This window comes from Saccostrea cucullata, unplaced genomic scaffold (genome assembly GCF_032062105.1).
Source record: "Saccostrea cucullata isolate Sc308-1 unplaced genomic scaffold, CSIRO_AGI_Scuc_v1 ctg1075, whole genome shotgun sequence".
In the NCBI taxonomy this organism is placed as follows: Eukaryota; Metazoa; Mollusca; class Bivalvia; order Ostreida; family Ostreidae; genus Saccostrea; species Saccostrea cuccullata.
The window spans coordinates 7,391-14,801 of NW_026938053.1; the positions used below are offsets into that span (position 1 = coordinate 7,391).

The window sequence follows — 7,411 nt, forward strand, 5'->3', positions numbered from 1 at the left end:
TAATTTTCAAATGGCTCACTTTACAAATCTCCTGTCAAACTCTTATTCAGTTCGAATTATCTCTGTCATGTTTACATTACCAACATGCTATGATACTACAATTTACTCTTGATTCCAAGTATTTAGAAATACAATTACATTGTCAAACATGTGCCAAAAGAAGTTCAGACTGTTTACAGGTATCAAATTAATTAAGTAACACTAAACAAACTACAATCACATACTTTTACACACAGTTATAATCTTGCAATATATACGGAAGTAATAATTTTCAAATGGCTCACTTTACAAATCTCCTGTCAAACTCTTATTCAGTTCGAATTATCTCTGTCATGTTTACATTACCAACATGCTATGATACTACAATTTACTCTTGATTCCAAGTATTTAGAAATACAATTACATAACTTAAGTACAACTTTGCGAAAAGCACATTCATAGTAAAACAAAATAAAACTCCTTGAATAAACAAACTTCATCAATCTGTTCTAAATCACTATAAAGCATGAAGACATATTACAGTCATTGACTCTATTTGATAGAAAAATCAACCCGCTCCAAGCTCACACAATTACAGCAAAATATTGCAGACATTGACTCAGAATAAAACTGTGTGAATAAACAAGCTTCATCAACCCGCTCCAAATCACCATAAAGCATGAAAACATATTACAGTCATTGACTGTATTTGATAGAAAAATCAACCCGCTCCAAGCTCACACAATTACAGTAAAATATTACAGTCATTGAATCAGCATGAATAAACACTATATTGTGAATTAAATAATAAATTTCATATACCCTAACTACATTACATAAAAATTAAAAGGGGGGTCACATACACTACACTGCCCCCTCTTTTAAACGTTCATGTCCCCATGAACACCATACATTCACAATACAACACACATATAAAGACAAAGACATTCACACTCACACAACAATATTACATCACATTCTCACCAAATACTATGTATAAAATAATAAAGAAGTCACATACATTCGTCAACACTCACACATGATGTAAACTAAATTCAAATAGTGTAAACAAGGCAAAAATAATAAACTGATGATACACTCACATACATCACATACACTCAAAATAATAATTCGGACAAGACACATAATTGCGACATCTAAAATGATTCATGTCAAATAAAATAAATATCACTTCTGTACCCACAGCAACAAAAGTCATCCCATGGTAACTTAAGACATGCATACCCATGCTAACAAAACTTATCAAGTACACTCTCAAAAGGTTTATATTATGCTAAATAAAACGTCATAAGGACAGCATTAAACCCCTGGTGATTAATCGTCATCAATACACCTAAAATTTGCGGAGCCAATCGTCATTGTACAACCGACTTAAGTACTTCTAATTTTACGGGCAATTAGTAACCAAAAATATAGGGAATATACAATTCTCTATTTATAAACATATCATTTCAATCCACAATATCTAAAAAAAAAATAATTCAAACATCCAGTTTCCAGACATAGGCAGTGCTCCAACAGATGAAATATCTATTTAATTTAAATGATCCTAAATAGTGTAGACACATGAGTAGACAATATTCATCAAATAAAATCTGTACTTACAAATATATCAAGTCATAAATACCTAGTTGTCAAATTCTACCAATCCTTACATGCAAGCATTAATATTATGCTAATATACAATGTTCTAAAATCCACCCCCTATCCCAAACTAACATTAAAACCCCTTAACATATAAAAACCTATTTCTTATCGCACCTAACTACTGTTGACTTGATCTTCTTCTTTACTGGAGAGTTGGATCTTGATCTGGACCTTCTGAATAATGTCTCGGCACGGGTTGTTCTTTTCCGGCGTCTTTCTTCCTTCAGGTTCCTTCGGTACGGTGGGGCACTGCCTGTGGTAATGAGGCGAGGCCGATACCATCCTCGGCCCCGGAGCGCAGGCCTCTTGGATGATCTTGCTCGGATAGGTGTAGCAGGTCTATCCTCCGGCTGAGGTGTAAGCCCCCTCTTTGGGCCGCTGCTATAAAAATAATCCGTCAAGGTCTTTGTTAATTCCCTGACCGCTACAGTCTGCTCCACTATGGCCTCTATCTGCCGGTCACCTTGCTTCTTCACCTCAGCTTGTAGGTCCTTAAGTGCCCCTATCAGATCCGCTTTCTCTGCCCCTAGTTCTGGCTCCTCCTCTCCCAACAGTTGGGGTAAAATGTCCACCACTTCTGGAGGGGGGCTCGTCGCTGGCGTAGGGGGAACTAATTCCGCCACCTCCTCCAGAAGTGTGGACAGTGGGACCACTTTCTCCTCAGCCATCTTCTCTTTCTTGGAACTTAAATTCATCCAGTATGCCAGTGAAGCTGCCTGTTCCCATCTGACTAAGAGATCATCCTTCCAGGTAAAAGGTACAGAAGCACGAATAACCTCCACTGGAACATCTGTTCCCTTATGCGGGCCATACCATTTACCATGAGACAAAAGTTCCTTCTCGGTCAGCGCTACAAAGTCACATGATTTACATGTAAAAGGAACTTCCTCCCTAGGCACGTGACACTTCAAAAAATGCTTAATAACGTACTTTTTAATCTGTTTAAATTCACAAAGCGTGCACTGAAATACTCTCCCCTTCTTTTCGGCCTTAGCCACATCCATGATGAAACTGCAAAATTACAGATAAATATTAGGTGAGTATGAATTTATATTCTCATTATGTAAGATCCCTTGCCAGCCCGTAGAAGTAGTCTGTTTCACGATATGATCTTGGAATAAAAATATTATGTACATAAATGTATTTAATTCTTTAGAACTTTATACTTAGAGTACATATCAAATGATATTTTTAAAAATCAGCTGTTCATTCACACATCCATCCTTACTTCTCGGTCGGAGTATAAATATTGTTTCTTGTTTATTTACTAAAATAATTTAGTATAAATATGTTTTATATCTCTTCTTTATTTGAAAGTTGATATATTTCCTTATTCAGGTATAGGTCCAACTAATAGATGTACATGCTGCATTCAGCTAGGCAGTTCAACCGATCAAATCTGTGGGGAGCAAGTCTGTGGATGTGTAGAAAATGGTATGGCTTATAGGTAGCTCATGAAATTTGCTTGGAAAACAAAGGTATTTGGAATTGAATAAAATCCTTTCATCTCTAAGGTTAAGTGGTATTATATGTGTCAAGAAGAAAAATCAGCAAATTTAAGTTAGAAACATCTCTGGATAACCATTAATTTCTGATAATTGTGGATAAAATTCAAATCGACTTCTGAAATTTCTTCAAAGCGGTCATCATCCATGACATTCTTTCTGTCACCATGGTATGGTTTCATTTTGTTGTGATGTACAATCTTGATACTTGATCGTTCGTCTGTCTGCACTCGATATAATAAAATCATTAACCTTTTGTAGCACCAAGCAAGGGCCAAAGTATCTCGGCTGCAGCTTTTGACTCTCCAGGTCAGTATTTGGACTTTCCTGTAGAATAGCAACCAGGTCACCAACTTTATATTGATTCAGGTTAGATCGTTTATCATATCTATCCCTTTGCACTCGCAAAGAGTTTCCTAGGTTTTTCCTAACAATTTGACTTGCTTGGTACATACTCTCTCTTAGGTTATAAATATAATCGCCACATGTAGAAAAATTTTCTGTTTCACTGGAGACGTCAAATATAACTTCAAGAGGAAGTTTGACTTCTCTTCCTAACATAACCATGTTCGGCGTAAATTTTGTTGATTCTTGTGGTGTACTTCTGTAGGCAAGAGCAAGACATCCTAAGTTTTGATCCCAATCTGTTTGTTTTCCCTTGATATAAGATTTAATCATACTAATCAGTGTTCTGTTAAAACGCTCTACCAAACCATTTGCTTGTGGATTTCGAGGGGTCGTCCTTGTCTTTTTAATTTCTAACATGTTGCATAGCTCTTGAAACAAATGGCTTTCAAAATTACGACCTTGATCACTGTGAATAGATTGTGGGCAACCAAATCGAGCAATAACTTCGTTGAGTATTTTATCTGCACAAGTCTGAGCTGTCTGGTCATGAACTGGAAGTATTTCCACCCATTTACTAAAGTAGTCTGTTACAACTAATATATATTTATTTCCTCGTGGCGTTCTGGGTAAGGGACCAACTATATCTATTGATAATCTATCCATTGGTGCGCCAACACTCATGTTTCCTTAGGGTCCTCTTGGCGGCTTGGTTGTAATCTTGTTCATTTGACATTCATGACATTTCTGTATCCATAGATTTATATCTGTTTGCATATCATACCAGTGAAATAATCTTCTTGTTTTTGCAGTGGTTTTCCTTTGTCCTAGATGCCCTGAGATAATGGAATTGTGCATTTGATGAAGTACCTGGTCTCGTAAAGTATGAGGTAATATTAACTGTAAGTAGTGCAAATCTCCATTGTTAGAGACAAATTTCTTATATAAAATTCCGTCTAATAGTTGGATTGAGTCCCAAATGTTGCAATAGTATATACAAGAAGGGCTAGCATTTTTAGTAAGATTTTCTTTTGGTCTTTGCCCCAGTTCTTTCGAGTCATATATTACTTTCAAGTCTGCGTCTTTTTTTTTGTAATTTTGCCATATCCACTGGAAGACAAACATCTTGCCAATATGTGATTTCTGACTTCGTTTGATTACGAGTCATTACACGAGCCGTATTTATAATTTTGTCTTTTGTATCAGGCCATCTCTTACGTTCTGGAGTTTCTTCATCTCTTTTTATGCACTTTTTACAGGGACCACACTTCAGTGTTGTATTAGCATCTTCCACGCACTGGCAGTTTCGTGGGTCGGGACATCTGGAAAGTGCATCTGCATTGCCATGTTTATCGCCAGGTCTGTATTCAATGGAGAAATCATAAGAAGAAAGTATTTCAATCCATCTGGCGATTCTACCCTTGGGTTCTTTAATTTTGAATAACCAAACCAAAGCCTGGTGATCTGTTCTGATTTCAAATTTTCTCCCTAAAAGATAATGTCTAAAGTATTCAACGAAATATCGTACTGCAAGTAGTTCTTTATCTGTGACACAATAATTAGTTTCAGCTTTGTTTAGGACTCTGATGGCATAGGCTATAACCTTTTCTTGTCCGTCTTGTATCTGACTCAACACACCTCCAATACTGACATTGCTTGCATCTGTATCAAGTATGAATTCTCCATCCATTGTTGGGAAACTCATAATTTCTAGTCCAGTAAGAAGATCTTTAATACATTGAAAAGCCTCTTGACATTCGTCAGTCCACAGAAATGTACTGCTCTTCTTTGTTAAGTTAACTAGGGGTCTTACGATGCTTGCAAAATCTTTAATAAATTTTCTATAATAGGACGCCATGCCTATGACTTGTCGCACCTCAGTCGGTGTTCTCGGAACTGGCCAATTTAGGATTTTATCAATATTGTCTGGGTTTGGTTTCACTCCATCTTTGTTGATGACATGCCCCAAGAAGGAAACTTCCTTTTGAAATAACTGACATTTGTTTGGCTTAAGTTTCAAACCTGCATGTCTAATTCTATTCAAAACCTCTCTAACTCTTGTTAAGTGTTCTTCAAAATTTGATCCAAATACTATGATGTCATCTAAGTATATCAGACATGTTTGCCATTGTAAACCATTCAGGATCATCTGTAAAGTACGTTGAAAAGTTTGCGCACTCCCTTTCATTCCCATAGGCATTGTTAAAAATACCCACAGTCCATATTTTGTTATGAAAGCAGTTTTTGGTATATCTGATTCTATGACAGGAACTTGGTGGTAACCAGAAGTAAAATCGAGTGTTGAAAATATTGTCGCTCCAGAGACAGCATCTAGACTGTCTTGTATTCTAGGTAGAGGAAAGGCGTCATTCACAGTCACTTCGTTTACTCGTCTGTAGTCTATGCATGGTCGGATTTTGCCATTTTTCTTTAAAACAAGGTTTAAAGGAGAAGCCCAGGGGGAATTGGATTTTCTGATAATTCCTTGTTTTTCCATATCAGTAATTGTCTTAAGTTCAGCTTCAGCATAAGCAATCGGAACTCTTCTGGGTGGGAGTTTTATTGGTATTGCATTACCAGTGTCTATTTCGTGCTCATTAACATGAGTCAAGCCCAGGTCTAAGTCATTCTTTGAAAAAGTATCTTGGAAGTCAAATAATAATGTAAACAACTCTCTCTGTGACTCTTCATCAAGCTCATTGGACTTCAAGGAGTCTTCATATAACTGTTTCACATGTTCAGGTAACTTTTCATTTAATTGTCCATTTTCCGTTTCACAGGTATTTCCTGTTGTAATATCATCTGCACTTCCTCCAGGATCTTCAAGCACAGTTTCATGCAGAAACTCTTCAGCATTTCCAAGTACAGCATCTTGTCATATCTGTTTTGTGTACAAGTGGGATTCAAAAGTCTGACAGGTACAGTAGTGCTTTTCTCAATATCTACCAAAGTAGATGCCATCAATAATTCATACTTTACTGAAAATTTTTCATTTGGTTCCACTATAAACTCTGTAGGTTCTATATCATCATCAATTCTCTCAACAAAAGCTTGGATAACTCTCTCACTGTAAGGTGGTACAATATAGTTATCAGCGGCAGTAACCCTCCGGCATCTGTTATCTGATTTAACTTGAATGCAGGGTATAGTAGTGCCATGCAATCGTACGATTCCTTGACTAAGTAAAATATCTGCAGACACTCCATATTTGTCTTGTAAAACATCCACCCCCAAAAGACAATCGTCATCAATATTTGCAACGATAATATTCTGTTGTACCACCAAATCATCAAGACTCAAAGTAAATTCTGCCTCACCAAGTAAAGTCAAACTGGTACCACAGGCGTTAACAATGCCTGAGGTATCTTTAAGTTTTGGTTTCTTTGTAATTTTCTTAAATATTCTCTCTGACAATATGGTTCTGGAAGCACCAGTATCTACAGTAAAAGTAACAGGAACATCATTGATTTTTCCTTTGACATAAATTCCAGGGCATTTTTCAAAATTTCTTTGAACAACATCAGTAACAAGGCTAATATCTTTTATTTTATTTTCAGATAGGTCTTCATCCAAAGTCTGCTCCTGGATCGTCTGTCGACCTGCAGTTACGATCCCCTGAAGTTTAAATTTCCGGGATTTTGTGGTGCTGCACCTCTGAAGTTCTGATGATTTCCAACTGGACAGTCGCGAGCGAAATGACCTGGATTCTGACATTTATAACAAATGTTATTAGGGTTTAGTTTAGGTCTTGGAGGAAAGACTGAGGGTTTACTCATCTCAGACAACTTCTTTTCAAGATTCTGGATTTGTCTCTGTATTTTCAATATATCATCTTTGAGGTATGTAGAGGTAGTCTCTGGTGTTTTAGCTTCAGGCGTTGTGGTAAGTGGAGCACTATTTTGTGGGACAGTCTT

The 7,411-nt window shown here is 36.7% G+C and overlaps 1 long non-coding RNA gene across 2 annotated transcripts; it reads left to right on the forward strand.

The window, feature by feature from the left end:
- Positions 1-3,006: 3,006 nt before the first annotated feature.
- On the forward strand, positions 3,007-5,073 carry LOC134249337 (uncharacterized). Of its 2 annotated transcripts, none has more exons than XR_009988258.1 (4): positions 3,007-3,081; positions 3,414-3,461; positions 4,310-4,399; positions 4,757-5,073. It is a non-coding gene; the product is annotated as an uncharacterized LOC134249337 (long non-coding RNA). The 2 variants fall into 2 exon arrangements; XR_009988259.1 differs by having other exon boundaries at positions 4,310-4,387.
- The last annotated feature ends 2,338 nt before the right edge of the window (positions 5,074-7,411 follow it).